At 44.8% G+C, this 19,601-nt stretch overlaps 1 protein-coding gene across 1 annotated transcript in view; it reads left to right on the top strand.

Annotated features, from left to right (window-relative positions):
• Positions 1-5,237: 5,237 nt before the first annotated feature.
• Positions 5,238-19,601, top strand: part of ADGRF5 (adhesion G protein-coupled receptor F5) — a 98,527-nt gene continuing 84,163 nt past the window's right edge. The window contains exon 1 of the mRNA XM_032340187.1: positions 5,238-5,461. The gene's annotated coding sequence lies outside the window, so the exon portion shown is untranslated. The remainder of the gene's footprint in view (positions 5,462-19,601) is intronic.

Raw genomic sequence — 19,601 nt, 5'->3', positions numbered from 1 at the left:
CTCTGGATTTTTCTCCCCACTTTTAAAAATATTTATTCATCCATGTTGATACACATAGATCTAGGGCACTATTTCTATAATAATACTGATTTTTAAAATCCATTTCCCTGACTGATTACATAGATCTGTTTCTTTGGATTCTAACTCTTAATAATAAAGAGTGACATAATTGGATATGCTCATGTTTTCTGTTTGTATATACAGGCAAGGATTTTTCTAGAATGCATATAGTGAGCAGAATTTTGAACCCTCCTGGATACTGCCAAATTGCTCTCCAAAGTGATTTACCAAGTAACACTCAGCATCGTGAGAGTTCTTAATTCTCCACAAAACACTCCAGAGTGTATGAGAATTCCTAGTTTCCCTGAACACTTGGACTTGACATTTTTCTTACGATAGTAGTGTTACTTAAGGTGAGCTTCCCCCCCCCCCCAGAACAATCCTACTATGTTTCTTGTATATGCTCCCTCTTTTTTTTTTTTAAGATTTTTTTTATTTCTTTGTCAGAGAGAGAGAGGGAGAGAGAGAGAGCACAGGCAGACAGAATGGCAGGCAGAGACAGAGGAAGAAGCAGGCTCCCTGCCAAGCAAGAAGCCCAATGTGGGACTCGATCCCAGGACTCTGTGATCATGACCCGAGCCAAAGGCAGCTGCTTAACCAACCGAGCCACCCATATGCTCCCTCTTTGACAGGTTTGGTATAATGGAATACACCAATCCATTGGTGTTAGCTCTCTGTGAAATACAGGAGGTCACAGAACTCCTTACTAGTAGCCTCTTAGCACCCCATCTTCAATGACGAATGTGATGTTGGTAGTTGGCAAAGCGAGAAACACCTAATGGAACAAGACTAGCCTCACCTCTGAAGTAGCTGGAGCCAAAGCTGTCAGGACTGATTCCCCCTTCCAAAGACACTTAGAACTCCTGTAGAAAGAGCTGCATATTTGCAATAAGTGATCTCTGAGCATCTAACAGATCACATTTGTTATTTGTCTTGCCATGACTGTTAATACTTCTCATGATTCCTCCCAAATCAAGCATCATTCTTTTCAGAAAAACATCCATACTTCCACACTGGACTTTTAGGACTGTTATTTTTTCCCCTTCAAATAATGGAACCAATAACTTTCATTTAGGAAGTAAAAACCCAAAAAGCCTTTATGTTTCCGTGCTTATCGGACATCAAGAAATTTAAGCAGCAGACTGAACTGACCAGATCATCCCTTAAAGATAAATTATTTTTTGCCTTTGATATTACAAATCTATATGGCAATTTACAGCAGTTAAGAATTATAACAAATACTAAAATTAAAGAGAAACCAGATCACACAAATATATTGATACTTTCTGGTCTCTTCCTGGCCAAGTGCCACTGACCCCTTTGTTGAAGGATTTGCTATAGCTGATTGATAGTGAGATACTTCTGGATGGTTGTCTGTGCAGCTAGAATTTCTAAAAATTCTGGTTTTTTTTTTTTTTTAAAGATTTTGTTTATTTATTTGAGAGAGAGAGAGAACATGCACGGGGAGGAGAATCAGACTCCCCCCTGAGCAGGGAGTCTCACTCGGGTCCCAATCTCAGGACCCTGGGATCATGACCTGAGCTGAAGGCAGACGTTTAACTGCCTGAGCAACCGAGGCGCCCCCTGAAAATACTGTTTTAAAGAACTATCAAATATCTGAAATATATGCCTTTTGCTTATGAAGGTCTTCTCACCTCCAAAGTACTAGTTTCCAAGAGTCCAGACTTGTGAACCTGTGTCCAGCTATGGCTTCATACAGTCCCACTTGGGGCTTTTCCTATACTTCTGCCCTCGCTGAGATGCTGTACTCTCCTAATTGTTCTGCTGAAGCAGTTCTCTTATTTACTTTGACAGTCAACATGCTTCATTTATTCCCTGTTTATATTTTACATTGCAGGGAATATATACAACTAAGCAAAATATTGAGGGAAACAGAATTCTGCCACTGCAAATGCTCAATACAACTTACTGTATTCACTGATTGTCACCTGATTCCTGTTAAAAGATCATTTTCCAAAAGGTGAACTCATCACTCTCATACAATATAAAATGAACCTGAGGCAAAGATTTTTTTTAACTCATTAATTGATGAAGGGATGGTAAGATGTTAAAAGTGGATCAAAGAAAAATGTCAAAAGTAGCTATAGTTACAACATAGGCCATCAGGAATGCTAAACTGAATTTTCTAATAAATACAAAAATAATATCCTAGAGTGCTAAAATGTGATACTTGGGATAATCATTTCTACGGGGTGGAAATCAATGGTCTTTATTAGAGAAAATTAATTTTCATTTCTCTGACTGAGAATCATTTGCATTACTATGTATCTGAATCTTTCAGAATTATGAAGTAGCTGAGCAACTATAATGAAAGGTATAGACTATTACGGATTCAGTTCCTCCCAGAGGATCTGGTAGATGGCACTTGACATTCTGTGACAGTCATCTTTTCCACTTTAAATGAAGTCTCTATTTCCTTGACATTTCTTTTTTTCCCCCCCAAATTTTATTTATTTGTGTATTTGAGAGAGCGTATGCACAGGGGGAGGGGCAGGGGAAAGGGACAGAGGGAGGGAGAGAGTCCCAAGCTGACTCCCTGCTGAGCATGGAGCCTGGCTCAGGGCTGGATCCCAGAACCCTGAGATCATGACCTGAGCCTAAACCAGGAACTGGATGCTTACGTGACTAAGCCCCCCAGGTGCCCTGATAATTCTGTTTTTAATGGAAATAACACTCATCAGTTAGAAACAAAATTGAGGGTCTGTGAAGAAAATTCAAACTATTTGTGTGATAAATCTTTCCTTTCTTATAGATATATGTGTATATTAAATTTCAATTAATTGCCCCAAACTAGATATTCAAGATCCAGCATCTTTAGGTTATTTTTATAGACGTTAGATTATGGATCTGTGACCATAGTTTGCACTTTAATCAGAGGAGATCAACAGGGGCTTCTCAGACAAATGCAGCCCTTGGACATGCATGAAATGACTTGTTGGTTCAGAGGAATCACGAGAATGCACACTTGGCCATTCTAGTAGTAGCATTCTCGTACAAGTGTTCAAAACCATGACTAAAAATGTCTCCAAATCCAAACAACCCTCAGAACTTGATTTGTGTCATAATAGCAACCCTGTGGCATGTCCCTTGTCCCCCTTATGCCTTTTGATTTTGATTTTGACTTTTAGAAAACACAGTTTGATCGATGAGGGAGCTGAGAAAGTCACGGGCATCGGGAAGGTAGCGTGGAGCCCGCCTTGGGTGCTCTGCTTCTGGGTGAACTGCTGGCCCACCCTGTTATCTTTCCCGCTGTCCTCCTCCCGCATCGGTTTTCCAGCCTCTGCTGCATCCGTGGTCACCTCACCCGTACTTACTTGCCTCCCGTTCTTGCTCCCACGTTCCCCTCCTGTCCCCTCCCTCCTCTCCCTTTCCCGCATCAGCTTCTCTCCCTCTCTCTCCTCACCTCCAGCATCTTCCCATTTCCCTTCACCCCAGCTAACTTTGATCCTCCCGGCTGGCGGGTCGAAAGCTTCATTTTTTGGAATAGAAGTCATTTCCTCCCCACAGTACAGCCCAGTGAGAACGGGGAGGGACGTCACATGACAAACGGGCATCTTAATGAAGACTGAGCAAGAGCACTGTGATATCCCCTGTGGCACTGCTCCATTCTGCTGGGGTTTCAACTATAAAACCCTGATGATGATCTTCTTTTTTCCCCCGAGTCCTCTGTCTTTCCCTTTGCCTAAAAGGGAGCCAGCTCTCTCCTGCTAACACTACACTTGCACAAAGCCCACCCTCCTGGGCCCTGGGTCCAGGATGAAACAGACACAGTCCGTGACTTCGCAGAGTTTACAGCTTAGCTTTGGGCCAGTGATAGTGGGTGGATCTTCATCAGTTTGAGAGAAGCATGGTTTGCTGAGGAAGAAAAGCAAGGGGGACCTGGGAATCAGAAAAAAAATGTTACCGGAAGGATGAGAGATTTGAAAGACTGGGGGTCAGGGGGAGGGCGTTCTTCATAGAATGATTCCCAGCAGTGGGGAAAGGTGGGGGAGGAGGGAATGAGAAGGGGGCAAGGGTGGAGGTGGGCTTTGAGGTGAGGCAGGAGAGGTTGGCCAGCACCAGGTGCTGAAGGGGCTGGAAGCCTTGCAGAAGGACTTGGCCTTGGATCCTAGGCCACAGAGGGATTTTAAGCATTTTAAGCATGGATTTAAAATCCAGTGCAATCGCGAGGATTGCATTTGAGAGAAATTATTCTGACTGCAGAGAGGAGAACAGATTGGAGGTGAGCCAAATTCTGCAAGAACACCCCAGGTGTGATGTTTGTGGTCGTGCCTGCTCGCACCCCCCACGCAGCATTTTCTACCCCTCCCCCACACCAGCCTTTAGTGCACTGCGTTTGAGGGCTGACTGTCACTTCTCCGGGCAAAATGTCGATGGTCCCAGACTCTTGGTCAGCTGGACCACACACCCATAGTTCTAGCCTTCTTCCTAGAGCCTCCTGGATGTGCAAGATGTGGAGTTGCGTAGAGGCCATATCAAAAGGGTCCTCGGACTGGATTTCATGGTCTGCTGTCACCAACCTGAAATCCTTAGTTTGTGGGCGAGTGGCCTTGCATTTTTATTTTTTTGCACTGAGCCCCACAAATTATGCAGAGGGTTCTGCTCCCAGCAATCTGTGGATGGCAGCCTTCGGATCATTCTTTAAACCCTAAGGCCAAATGGCCAGAGAACTCCACCAGTTGTCCCAAGATGAGGCACAGAAGGTCACCAGAGTCTTTCCTTCTGATGGCAAACAGACTCTTCAGGCCTGCTCTGACCTTCCTCCCTTCGGAGGCTCTGTAACACAACATCTGGACTGTGGCCAGAAAATGCTTCAGCCCAGTGGGCGAGGACGAGGGCATTCTTGACTTTTGCGGAGTTAAACACTTGGAGAAATTTCAGGAAGAAAGCACTTGGTGAAAGGTAAAAGCTAGCTGGCCCGTCAGCCCCCTGCCTGCTGCTCCGCTCATTTGGATTTTCATGGGTCTTAGCGTGTTTATTCTTGTCTTTCCAGTGGCCAAAGGATAAGTTTAAATTTCTTATTTCCTCTAGGGAGCCCGGAAAAAGGCAACAGGCACCAAATACAGGAAATCATGTGGAGAGGATCTCTTATTTATTACGGTTCCCTTATTACTTCCCCTCCCCCAGCCTCCGCCCCCACCTCCAGCCACACTGTGTCTTCCAGCTTTTTCCTGCTGCAGAGAACAGAAGGCAGTTCACCTCTGCTCCCTGAGGTCTGTGTGAGCCCTGAGGCTCTGAAGTCTGGTCTTGGAAACCCCACCCTCCTGTGGCTGTGGGACTGAATGGGAGGCCCTTGAGTTTCACCTCACCTAAGAGGTTCTTGGGAAGATCTCCAGGACTGGGTCAAATTTTAGGAGGCTGCAAACCACAGAAGAGAAAGGTAGGTCCCTGAATTATTTTGTTCTGTCTTGCTGTGGATCGAGCTGCTCTGAAGTAGATGTGTGTGTCCATATGGCTTCTCCAGTTGGGTGTGGGGTTTCAACATGTGTGTCTTGTTGAGATTTACTGATACCTGGACTGTGAGAAAAAGTTGTGAGCAGGGAGGTGACATTTGGGTTTTTTGAATTTGAAGGTCTTTGGATAAAGAAGACTAACTAGCATGGTACGTGAAACATGAAGGTGATTCTTATTTTCTTCAGAGGGCAAATCTCATTAGAAGTTGCATGTTTTGGGTCTCTGCATAAGGGGAAAAAGCTTACTGCCTGCCTTTTCTTTTCAAAACAGACCCCTACCATGATTTTTTTTAAAAATTTCTTTCTAAGACGAGTTTCTTTTTTTGTTTTTATTTTTATTTAATTTTGATTTTTTTCGGAGTTAAAAATGTACCAGAGTTCACAAAGGATTTCTCACAGGAATAGAAATAGGTGTTTGTTTGTTTGTTTGTTTGTTTTAAGATTTTATTGTTTATTTTAGAGAGAGAGAGCATGAGAGAGGGAGAGAGAGATGGATCATCAATGGGGGGAGGGGTAGAGGGAGAAGCAGACTCCCTGCTGAGCAAGGAGCAGGACGTGGGACTCGATCGATCCCAGGACTCTGGGATCATGACCTGAGCCGATGGCAGACGCTTAACCAACTGAGCCACCCAGGCACCTGAAACAGGTGTTTCTAATTTAGAGTACCTATAAGTTATAAGTAAATGAACAAGCATTCTGTTCAGGATCTGGTGGACTTCCATGTTAATTTTCCATGTTTGAAAATATGAAACCATTGCTCTCTCTGCTATTTCCTGAAATCAGAAGTGTGTAGTGACAATGTCTATCAAGTGGTGGCTGGGAGGCTGATTTTATTTATCCTGCTGTGATAACTGATTGCCGGGATGGTGCTCACCCCTTGGCTGGTGGCTTTCATTGGTCACTATTGAGAGTCAAGATGATGTGTCAACCCAGACCTGGAGAGGGATCAAGCTTTATTCAAATAACAGGACATATTTCTCTGGATTATTTTTTTTGCCTTTCCTGTTTCTGTTGTTTCATTTTTGTCTTCACAACTGTGCCTTCTTCTGGAAGAAATATCTTCTGGTGGCGTCACAGAATATTAGCCAGTTTATAGTCATTTATTGAATACTGGCTATTCTTCCCAAGCTTACTCAGTTCAGATGCTTGTGATTTCTTGCCACTTACGAATTCTGCCTTAGCACAGTCTCTCTCCATTCCATCCTCCATCCTACTACAGGGTTCTTGGGAAAATGCAATTCTGATAATGTCATTCTCCTCAGTGAAATATTTCCTCTTCACCCCATTGCTTACATCCTTGCTACTTAAAGGGTAGACCGTTCTGAGAACAGCTGTATCACCCATCATTTGGAGCTTGTTAGGGATGCAAATTCTCCACTCCCTCCCCAGATTTAATGAATCTGTATTTTAACCAGGTCCCTGGGAGATTCATATGGACATTAAAGCTTGAGAAACTCCAACTTAAGAAAAGCAGACAAGACCTTCTAAGTTTGTTTGTTTTCATCCCATCCAGCCTTACCTCTCACCACCTGTCTTTCCTGCCATACTGAGCACCTTCTCTTTCCCCAGGATGTGAGAGCTTAATGCCTACCTACACCTTTGTGTGCTGTTCTCCCTGTCCAGGAGGTCACCATTCATCTTCATCTGCAGCCTGCTAGGTCCCCCTCCATCCCCTCACCCAGTCTGCCTCAGACCAAGTGTCTCCAGTCCATGCTTTATAGCACTTGGTGAAATGCTTCTGTCATAGCCCATAGCATGCTATATTATGACTGCTATGCTTATTTTCATCTGTGAGAGTTATGGGCTTTTATTTTTGAATCTAGAACTCTTGAAGCAATGTCAAGTGTTTACTGAATTCATGAAGAAATGAATGAATAACCGAATGGACATATTGACTGAAGAACCCAAATTAATTACCAGACTGAGATCTATAGTTTGAAGTTTTCCAAGGAGATTGCCAATCCCCGTAATATTTTCCCATGCTGCCTTTTATGACACTTTGTTGGATTTTCTTCACCAAGTATTTTGAGTACCCACTGTGTGCCATACCTTTCAGAATCTATTTTTTCTAGAGAGAAAGAGAACACATGTGAGTGGAGGTGGAGGGGGCAGAGGGAGAGGGAGATAGAAAATCTTAAGCAGACTCCATACTCAGTTTGGAGCCCAACATGGGCCTTGATCTTATGACCCTGAGATCATGACCTGAGCCAAAATCAAGAGTTGGATGCTTAACCAACTGGACCACCAGGCATCCCCAGAATCTTTTCTCTATGCCTCTATGGACAGCCTCTGCTATTAGGTGTTTCTCTACCAGTGCCCCTGTTGTCCACCACTCTACGTCAGAGACTTACTCATTTTTCAGCACATGACACCTACTGGACACTGTGCTGTGCGCTTGGGGTATGATGGCAAATGACACAGATGTGACTACTGCCTCCATGCAGCTCCCCTTGCAGAGAGCACATTCTTGATCATCCTCTACCCCACTTCTCCCTAAAAGACGTTAAGGAAAGCTGAAGTCTGATCTCTAATCCATATTGGCACATCCAGGGAAAGGCATTAGGCGCTGGAAGGCAGCGGGATTTAGGAGAAAGAAAGCTGGGTTGTGTTTTGGGACCCTGATTCAGTCCTGTACCTGGAACTCACTTGCCATGTGAATTAGGGTGGGGCCACACCCATTCTCTGAACTTTGATTTTTCTCTAGTGGTGAGCAAGATACAGAGCCATAAGAAGAGAAGCTCTTGCCTTTAAGGGCACATGGAGAAGATGATGTCCAGGGAGTCTCTGTGCTCACCCTCTCTCTTGCTGCATGTTGATTGAAAGCCAACGCTCTGTAGTACTCTGAGTCAAGTGGGCAAAGAATAGATCTTAAAGGAGTCGTGATGTTGTTCTGCTGTGTGCTCAGCCAGCAAGCACAGTGTGGCAGTGTTTCCTAAGGAGCAGTGCCCTGCAGCTTGAAGAAACCCACTTGACATTAGCTGTTGGGTACAGAGCTGGCTGAAGTAGGGCAACTAAGGAAGGAGACAGTGTCATCCTCAGGCAATCTCTGTCTTTGGAAAGCAGCCAGAAGGGAAGGATATAGCTTTACCAAGTAGTCCAGGATGAATCTAAGAGTTTCAAGACATCTAGCCAGTCCCTGACCCTCACTGTGGCAGAGCTACAAAGATTTCTTTTTTCTTTTTCCACCTAAAGATCTGTGTCTTAAGCAGATGTCACCTAGAACTCAAGGTTGGGCAGGACATAGTATACGTTGTCCCCATGCTTGGTGCTCCCATGGGGCACATGGTCACCCTGTCTTTGTTATCCAGACACAACCAGCAGCTTAGTCTATGGCAAACTGCTTGGGCAATCCAGATAATGACTCTTTCAGTCTTCAAGCCCACTTGTGTTGCTCCTGATTTTCTGGAGCTTCCAAAGGAAATGTCCCTAGATCTCCTGGATTCCTTCTTGCTACCTGTTACTCATGCATCTCTTTGCCTCCACCTTCCTGCACACCCGCCTTGTCTTTTTTCACCTTTCAGCAGCCAAAGTGTCTTCTGCTGGTCATTTCCTAACCATTCAAGTTAACATTAATCTCTATAATTAAGCACAAGTTGTAGCAACAAAAGGATGGTCAGCCTGCATAAGAGGTTTCTAATGGCCTCCCACCAATCTCACAATGTACCAGAGATCAACCTTGGCCATACCTGGTCAACACTTCTTTTTAAAATCAGAGGCAGACCTGGTTTTGAATCCCCCTTCTGTCACTTCCTTTCATAAGTAACTACATCTTGCCAAGTCTTAGTTTCATTTTTGGAAAAGCGGATAATCTTTTGCACACAAGGTCGTAGAGATCAATCAGTTTCAGTACCTAATGTGTTCCTCAAGGCACACATCAGATCTTAAAAGAGGAGGCTGGCGAACATGATAAAAATGAGGAAATTGTCATTTGCAGACTCTCTGAAGGAACGAGGTGATATTCAAAGTAAAAAGTTGGTCTCGTAGCATGTGGAGGTTGTCTTCAAATATTTAAAGATTGCTCCATGTGGGAAAAGAAGTCAACAGAAGATTGATGAGTGAAAATTATAGGTTAACAGGTTTTAGTTCAACGTGTGGAAGTATTTACCCACCGTCAAGACTGTCTAAAACCGGGTGAGCTGCCTTGCGGCGTGGTGAACGCCCTGTCCCAGGCAGTGTGCCAGCACCCTGTTAGCCCGTGGCCGGGGTGTTCCCGAAGGGATGCCCGCACTGGGTGGGGTCCGGGTGATGACCTCTAGGTCCTTCCCGCTCAAAGCTACCAGGACTCTTGTGATGTCAGGTTCCCAACACAAACCACCAAAGGAGGGTTACCAAAAAAAAAAAAAAGGCGTCAGGCTGTAGAGTGATCATAGCTGCATTTTTACTAGCTCACCCAACGTATCTGAAATGATCATTTCTAAATAGGGTCTTTGCCACAACAATAGAGGTACAATGGACTTCCAGGAAAAGCAAAAAAGAAATGAGAACAATGGAGTGGGAAAAGTTCACCCCAAACCACTCTTCTTCAGTTACTCTTTAACTAGATTGTGGGTTCCTCCTTGTGCTGCAAACACATTCTTATTTGATGGAAAATTGTCATATTTTGGTACATTTTCTACCAAACTAGTTTCAGGCAAGCAACAGCAAACTCATAGCTTTGTCTCTGATCTCTGCCATATCCAAGAAACAGAAGCACTACTCTATGGAGATGTATTCTTAGCTGTTCAGAAATCTAATTTTTATATCTTCTTTTTTTTTTAAGATTTTATTTATTTATTTGACAGAGAGAGAGATAGAGAGCGAGAGAGGGAACAAAAGACGGGGGAGTGGGAAGGGGAGAAGCAGGCTTCCCTCTGAGCAAGGACCCTAACACTGGGCTTGATCCCAGGACCCCCGCGATCATGACCCGAGCTAAAGGGAGACGCTTAACCAACTGAGCTACACAGGTGCCCCCAGAAACCTTATTTTTTTTTTTTTTATTTTCAGCATAACAGTATTCATTATTTTTGCACCACACCCAGTGCTCCATGCAATCCGTGCCCTCTATAATACCCACCACCTGGTACCCCGACCTCCTACCCCCCCGCCCCTTCAAAACCCTCAGATTGTTTTTCAGAAACCTTATTTTTGAAAGTGCTAAATAAATGGTGCTACTTTCCTCTAAATGGTAGGGACCATAAGCAGGATACATGACTCTTGTTGGGGAGAGGAGAACCAGGCTGTCTGCCTGCTCTAAGTTGAGGTCTTTGGTCATTGTTCCCACCCACCTTTCTTTTCTGCTGAATGAGCCACGTTGATCACAGCCTCTCTGCCAGTTAAGGACCTGGAGACTTAGAGTCAGGAGACTTTAGCTCAGGTGGGTCCCAGGTGCGTCCTGTATTGCTGAGCTACCCCAGTCTTCTTTGCTAGTACTTTAGCTTCGTGGACTCCAAAGAACTGGCTGACCAAGTGTTTTTGAAACCTCACATCTTCTGCAATTGGTTGGGGAACAAGTCAGTATGCCAGGCTCTTTTCAATCTTGTTTTAGGATCCCAGAGCAAAAGAGCAGTTGTCCTCGCCACAGAAATGGGTATCAGCAAATGCTCCGTTCTGTGAAAGCTAATCGAAACCGCGATATATTTTATTCTCCAGGTTTACCTAGGCTTGCTCTCTTAAAAACAAAGTTTAAAAAAAATCCCTTTGAAATATAAAGAACTGTGCATGGCAAAACCATAGACATCCATGCAGACCAGTGTGTTTATTTTTAGATGCACATCAGCCTGGCCAGCACAGCAAAGCAACTGTCTAATGTCCAAACTATGGCCCTGGGAATTTCCTCTAACAAGGCTGTGTTTCCGTGCATTGTTACAGTACAAAGGGCAGGAGGCCTGAGTGGAAGGCTCATGGTAACCCCGCCCAGCGAGAGATCTGGAACCTGTCATTCCCTCAATCTACATGGTCCTTAGTGCCGGGGTCAACATGGAGGTCGCCTGCCAGCTCTGGGCAGATGCAAATGAGTAGACATGTACGATTATTTCATCTAAAAATATCCCAGAGACCCGTGAGTCCATTTCAAAAATAAAGGCTCAGCTTTCTATCAACAGCCAAGAATCTAATCCTTACCCCGGTCATGAAGTGGATTCTGGTCTAGCCCAGAAACAGGGATGTCATTCAAAGGTTCTGCATTTGACTGCAGTTAATAAAGGGGTTGTCAAGCATATTGTAGTACAAAAGCATCTGTGCCGCATACTACAGCCACATACATACACACACACACACACACACACACACACACACACACACACACACGGAAAGCAGGTATCAGATAGTTATCTGAATCACCCTGATCTTTACTGCTCTCTTAGGCCAGTTTCTGTTCCTTAATTTATCTATCTATGAAATGGGTACAACAAACCTCATGTCCTATTAGTTTTGGGGAGAAATAAGGTACAGTATTACAAATCAACTGACTCAAACTAGACTTCTGCTAAAAGTTTTACATTTGGGGCCTAATATGCTTGGTGCACCTTACAAGAAATTACTGTCAGAATTTTGACCATCAAGGCTATGGGGGGGATTTGGTTGTTGCTGTTTTGAGGGTTGCTTTTTTGTTTTTGTTTGTTTGATCTTCTATTATTGTTATTGTTATTATTGTTATTATTATTTGCCACTATAAAGAAAGAAACCTAATCTGTGACTTCATTGGCAGACTTTGCTAGTCGAGTTGTCATGGCATTGCCAAGCTGTCCCTGCTGCAGGGGAAGGTCACTGCATTAGACTCAAGGTCGCAACACTCAGGGTTTTATCTGGGGGTCACTGCGGAAGATGAAGGGGTAGGTCTCAGGTCAGCGTGTAGCGGCCCCTGCCCACTCTCTGCAGGGTCTTCGACCTGCATTCCAGCAGCCTGTGTGGGGATGGGGCCCTGGTACCATCAAAGGCCAGAGGGGCAAGGGGACCACACTTACACAGGGCAGCCCTGAGCTGGGATTGTAGGACTCTGTTAGTAGGTGGATGTCCAAACCCCTTCAGGTCTGCAGATGCAGGAAAAGGTGTTGTAGCCCTTTGAAGAAAATGCAAGAATGTTGTTAAAAACGCCTTTATGGATTGTTTTGTTTGCAAGTGTTTATTATCAGACACCCCTCAGGGGTTCACAGGGCAGGTTGCAAATGTCCTAAGTGGGGCCTGGGAATTTCCTTCTACAAAGGCCCTGCTTCCTGTCTTTGTTAATCCTCAGAGAACAAGTGGAAGCATTACTAGAGATCCTGACTTAACCCCTTCTCCTGTCCACCGCGCCTGGGTCCCCACTTCACGGAACAATCAAACCTCCATCCTGTTGAGGAGCAGAGAGATCTCAGGGTGCATGGGTGTGCACTTGTAGGGGTGTGTGTGTGTGTGTGTGTGTGTGTTGGTGAGAAATAGATAATAAAGCACAAAGCATAGCATTTTAAAAGCTTTCATTCAGTATCATAACATGCACCCAATCATGGTTTAGACCAGGGAAAATTTCTACTTTCTTTACCATATATGCTTCTCTATGAAAAAGGCTGATCTAGTTCTAGTTTCCTGTCTCTGGAGCCACGACACTTCTAGAATGACAGTTGCTGTTCTCTTTTTGGGATCCACTTACTGCCTAACGAGGAACACCACGAATTGAAGATCTTCCAATCAACCCAGTGGTTTTATGCTAAGACCTAAATTCTACTGGGCACCAAGGAGAAGTAGACATTCTGCCTGCAAGAAATGTCAAAAATATGTAAATTTTACAGATATATATAGATCTGGCAAAGAAGCCAGATAACTGTAGAGTCTAAGTTTGGGGCGATCGGAAGAGATACATGAACCCTCACCCAGCTGAGATTCTAAATATCCCCAGAGACATTTTCAGTGTCTCCTTTGCTCACAAATCTCCAAACACCAGCATGAGTGAGTGCATGAGTACACATAGACACACATACGTGCATTCATGCACACCCACACACACACAAACACACACACACACGCACGCACATATCAGTCCCAGGAAATAACTTTGCCTTCCCAGAGGAAATAACTCCCTTGCTTTCTCACACCAACTCCATGAAAGGATCAGCTTCAACACCCACCTCTTCCTCCTCCTTTCCTGTCTCAAGAGATGACCTTTCCCAAATCCAGAGCTCTGCTCCCCTCCCCTTCCCATCCCCCCCACCATCCCCAATGGCCTCACTACTCTCCTCTCTGATTGGTTCTTTCCTATTATCCTCGAATTCTACACAGGTCCTTCTCATTTCAAAACGATAGGAACAGCAAATCTTCCACAACCCCATACTGCTCCTCCATCTTCCTTTTCTTTTGCCAAATATATATATATATATATATATATATATATATATTTTTTTTTTTTTTAAGTGTTTTGCCGGTTTCCAGTCCCTAGTTCTTGATTCTGAAATTTTAGTTCTGTAGCTCTTCTTTTGATTTAAAAAAAAAAAATTTTTTTTTCTTTATTTATCTGACAGAGATCACAAGTAGGCAGAGAGTCAGGCAGAGAGAGAGGAGGAAGCAGGCTCCCTGCAGAGCAGAAAGCCCGATGTGGGGCTCGATCCCAGGACCCTGGGATCATGACCTGAGCCAAAGGCAGAGGCTTAACCCACTGAGCCACCCAGGTGCCCCTGCCAAATATATTTTTGAAGAATTTTGGTTGTGTCCATCTTCATGTCATCACCAAGCACTCAGCCTGCAAACCACAGGGTTCTGCTCCCCGACCTGCGCTCCCCGGTACATGCTGGAGAATGCGCTTGCCCAGACTCTCTCTAACCTCCATGTCCCTGAACCCGTCGCAGTTCCTTGCCCATGACACCTGTTGTTGATTACGGCCTCCCCCAGTCTGGTCCCTGCTTGCTGGGACCCCACAGTCTCCCTCCTCCTTCTCTCGCTGAGCCTTCCCCGTTTTCTTTGTAGGTCCTTCCCTCCTGCTGTGCCCTCCCCTTCCTGATGGCTGTGATCTGGACCACCTTCTCTTCTCCACCTGCACCACCTCCCTGCCACACTCTGTTCCTCTGTCTAAAGTCCTCTTTTCTCCTTTCTCTGTCAACTAAACATGGGTCCTCCAGACCCCGTTTTAAATGTTACCCAGCGACTTGATTTGGGGCCCCCCCATCCATGTGCAGAACTCTCCTCTCTTCCAGCTGTTCGCACAGCACTTCCCCAAGCCTTTGCTAGAGGCCTTGTGTATTTGCATTCGCAGCAATTGTTCTCCTGCACGTTCTCCCAGGAGGCAGGGATGCCATCTTATTCATCTTTTTATTCCTGGCCCCTGGCATGGTACCTGGCACAGCAGGTTTTCAATCAATGTTTGATAGAAAATTGGGAAAGAAGTGTCCTTTCACAGACATTTTGGTATAAGCTTATCCCTGAGCTTGAATAACACCTGTACTGTTATGCGATGGCTGTATTAAGAAGCCTTGATATTTTAAAAAGATTTATTTGTTTATTTATTTATTTGACAGAGAGATCACAAGTAGGCAGAGCAGCAGGCAGAGAGAGAGAGAGAGAAGCAGGCTCCCTGCTGAGCAGAGAGGCCAATGCAGGGCTCATCTCAGGACCCCAAGATCATAACCTGAGATGAAAGCAGAGGCTTAACCCACTGAGCCACCCAGGTGCCCTCAAGAAGCTTTGATTTTAATATAATTTTTTAGAAGATTTATTTGAGAGAGCGAGAGAGGAGGGGAGGGGCCAAGGGAAAGGAAGAGAGATAATCTCCAGCAGGCTCCCCTTTGAGCATGGAGTCCAATGAGGGGCTCAATCCCAGGACCCCGAGATCATGACCTGAGCTGAAATTAAGAGTCGGACGTCCAACCGACTGAGCCACCCAGGCACCCCTCTTTTAATGTAATTTTTAAAACTAAGCTATGCACATTTAAGATACTAACAATACTTCACTTTTTCTCAAAACTGAAATCACAATTCTTAACACTTCTTATCTGAGGTTTTAATCCCTGTTTACATGACAACTTGGACTTCATGTTGAATTTAAATTTCCCCTTGGGGAGAGTTTCTGATTGTGTCATGAATGACAATGTATTTTCATTCACCTGAAGTGGGGTGGCCGTGTCAGAGCAGGACCAAGAGTTTGCCAAGGTCACCGCTGCTTCGCTGGGAAGCGGGTGTTGTGTAAACTGCACCTGCAGAAGCCAGAGATGGATTTGCACAGTTGTCTGCAGGAGGACTGGGGAGGCCCCAGGAGAATGAGGCTGAGCCCAGTCCGTGCAGAATCCAGCTGACCTGCAGTCTTCTGGCAGCTTGCAGGGCAGGTCAGCGCTTCAAGGACAGAGCCTGAGGTCGCCCAGCTCTGCAACCTCCCTGGGGCCAGGAGGAGAGAATAGGTGAACAGTTCTCTATTTTCAAGAATCTCAACCCTTTAAAAATCTCTGTATTGGGTTTTTGTGATAATGGGTGTAAAATATTAGCACGAGAGAACTAGCCATCACCCGCAGACAAACGGAACGGAGCACGGATCACAGTGCAGATTGCCGGGCCCCGCCCAGACCTATTCCCACCTGTGTGGGTAGGCAGGTGGGAACGGGGGCTGGGAAGGCGGCAGTCTGCAGAGTACGGGCTTTTCAAACAGCACATGAGAGGAGGCTTCCAAGGTCTGATGCACACTGAGCCGTGCATAAGTCACAATATTTAGAAAGTATCTGCCAGCTTGTGTTGAGAAAAGCGCTGACGCTGATGGCATAGGGGGCCCTCCCTGCATTCCTCTTGTAGGTTAATAGTTTTGTCATCTGGGCTCATCTTTGCAGGGACCGGCTTCCTGTCAAAGTTGTAACCCTTCTCTGAGCCGCAAGTTTGGAGGAGAATCCTACACGGCTTTGTACCATTGCTCATACCACCACGTGTTTAACTGGTGTGTTGATGTCGTGGCAGTTTGTTCAGGGCACAACGGAGTGCAGGGACAGGAGCCGGGTTTGGGGTTCAGATTCTGCCTCAAATTCTTCCATTTGTTTGCCCTCAAATCTGTATAGGGTTTTTTTTTTAAGATTTTATTCACTTACTTGACAGAGAAAGAGATCAGAAGTAGGCAGAGAGGCAGGCAAAGAGAGAGGAGGAAGCAGGCTCCCCAATGAACAGAGCGCCCGATGCGGGGCTTGATCCCAGGACCCTGTGATTATGACCTGAACCGAAGGCAGAGTCTTAACCCACTGAGCCACCCAGGCGCCCCTAAATCTGTATAGTTTTTAAACGAGGCTTGGCAAATTGTTGGACTGTTCTAAGCCTCCCTCTCTCAGATGGGAATAGCTAAGGAGTTCATAGAGTGTTGTGAAAATTAAATGACATCGTGCATGACCCATTTCTTTAAAGTGCTCAGCCCAGACCCTGTGGTGGAGTTGGTTCTCCCCCAGAGGCAGTGATTAATAATAAAAACAAAAGTATCATCGATGGACTCTGGCAACTGAGGAACAGAGAGATTACATAATTTACCCGAATTTACATAGCTAGTAAGTGGTAGAACTCGGACTTGAACCCAGGTACTCTGGTGCCAGATCCCACGCTCTTGACCTTTTAGAGCACCTCCAATTGTGCGCTCACCATTCGTAAGCACTGGCCTACTCTGTGCCCAATGCTATGCTAGGTGCCAGGCATTCCACAATAGACAGATGGGGTCCTGCCTTGGGGCTGAGAGTGAGGAAAACAGGGATCACACATAGACCATGCCAGGGCTCTGACAGAGGGCTGTGAGGGGCAGAGGTGTACACACAACTAGAGGGAGTCTGAGACAGCCTCTTGCACAGAATGACCTTGACTCGGACCTTGAAGGACAATGGGAGTTAGACAAGTGGACATGGAGGAAGGAGGCAGTTCTGGGCAGAGGCTGGAGAACACAGTGGTTGCAGGGCACTGAGGGGCTTCAAGGGGAGAGAAGAAGATGAGGGCAAAGTGGCAGAGGGAGGTAAAGCTGGATAGGTAGGCAGAAGCCCTACGGTTAAGGGTTTTAGCTGAAGGTAATTTGTCATTTGGAGAAAAGGAAAGACTCTCCATGAACTAAGCCAGCAGCTCCCCATCTGTCAATGTTTCTCTAAACAAACATGGAACTTTTGATTCAACAGGCCTCGGCCTGGGGACCAGGCAACAGTATTTTCCTCCAAAAAAAAAAAAAAAAAAATCATGTTCTATCTTAGTGCTTATTAAACTTTTGTGTACCTCAGAGTCACCTCGGAGAGCTTGTTTTAACGCTGATCACTGGGCCTACTTCCCAGGATTTTTGGAACCTGGAGGTCAGGGTAGTCTCAAGAATTGGCATTTCTAACAAATTCCCGAGTGGTGTTCGTGCTACTGGTTTGTGGTCCTGTAGAGCACAATCTCCAATCATATAGTCAAGAACTTAGGTTTAATTACTTATTTGTGTGATTCTTTTTTTTTTTTTTAATTAAATTCAATTTAGTTAACATATAGTGTTTCATTAGTTTCGGGGTAGAGTTTAATGATTCATTAGTTGCATATAACACGCAGTGTTCATTACATCATGTACCCACCCTAATGTCCATCACCCGGTCCCCCCATCCCCCCACCCCCACCCCTCCAGCAAACCCTCAGTTCCTTCTCTATAATTAAGAGTCTCTTAATGGTTTGCCTTCCTCTGTTTTCATCTTATTTTATTTTTCCTTCCCTTACTCTACGTTCATCTGTTTTGTGTGATTCTTTTCTTTTTTAAAGGAAAGGTTTTGTGTCGTTCAAAGATTTTATTCATTTATTTGTCAGAGAGAGAGAGCACAAGCAGGGGAGGAGGGAGAAGCAGGCTTTCCACTAAACAAGGAGCCCAAAGCAGGACTTGATTCCAGGACCTTGGGATTGAGATCTGAGCTGAAGGAAGATGCTTAACCAACTGAGCCAGCCAGTCATCTCTGTTTTGTGTGATTCTTCAGCTGTATTAAAATTTGAAAATTCCTGCAAGGAAGAATGACTAAATCTTTTACCTTCTTTTCTCTAATGTTTCTTTAACTTTTGAATATTTCTGTAGTTGAAGAAAATTTAATCCAAATATTCCTGAAATTCTGGTTGATTTTGATCGGTAAGTGCTCAAAATATGGTGACTTGCAGGTTTCATTGGAATTTCAAAAATCAACCTTTGACACTTCTGTTTGCAAAGCAGGAAGTCGCTTGTGGCCCAGAGCAAACACTTCAGGTGAAGGGTTTGCCCATTTGGAGGCCTTTAGAGTCTCAGCTTTTGAGCGTGTTTCTCTGCCTTTTTAAAACAGTGTGATTCTGGGGCGCTTGGGTGACTCAGTGGGTTAAAGCCTCTGCCTTCGGCTCAGATCATGATCCTAGGATCCTGGGATCAAGCCCGGCAGGGGTTCTCTGCTCAGCAGGGAGCCTGCTTCCCTTTCTCTCTCTCTGCCTGCCTCTCTGCCTGCTTGTGATCTCTGTCAAATAAAAAAAACAAAAAACAAACAAACAAACAAACAAAAAGACAGTGTGATTCTGAGTCTTTACAGAATGGGCTGTGGATGTGGAAATAGGCAATTGGTGTCTTTGAGTGTGACCAGCTGGCTAAGAGCAGCATATATCCCGATGGTTGTTATTTCCTTCTTGATAGATAAAGCAGGAAGAGGCTGGGAAACGCAAAGTCACCCCAGACAAGGGAGGAGTGAAAGGACGGATGGAGAAGAAAGGATCTTGGAAGTTTCATGTTTCTCTTCGCTTACCAAACCAAACCAAACCAAACCAAACCAAACCAAACCGAAAAACTTACCTTTTGAAATGTCATAGTCACAAACTAAATTTTCCACACCAAAGATTTGGAAGAAAAAGATAGATGTGAAAAATAGTAAGTGGCCTTAACCAGGCCTTAACCATGATTAACACGAGTGATGGATCCAAGTGAGAGTGCAGGAGCAGAAACAAATACAAGTCACAAAAAAACAAGTTTCTGTGAGGGTTTGATGACCTATCCAGTAGCTTAAATTCCTCTATCTGTAGTATTAAAATGCAAACACCATTCTGGATATCTGGGAACATCTGGACATCCTCATCCATCCAAAGCAGATTCAATTCCATTAACAGTCTCTGTTGCAGATAGAAGAAATGGGCTAAATGTGTATTTCAGGATTTTTTTCG

The sequence above is a fragment of the Mustela erminea genome, chromosome 4, assembly GCF_009829155.1.
Source record: "Mustela erminea isolate mMusErm1 chromosome 4, mMusErm1.Pri, whole genome shotgun sequence".
In the NCBI taxonomy this organism is placed as follows: domain Eukaryota; kingdom Metazoa; phylum Chordata; class Mammalia; order Carnivora; family Mustelidae; genus Mustela; species Mustela erminea.
The sequence above is the reverse complement of the archived record's forward strand: the minus strand, read 5'-3'. Positions and strand labels throughout refer to the sequence as shown.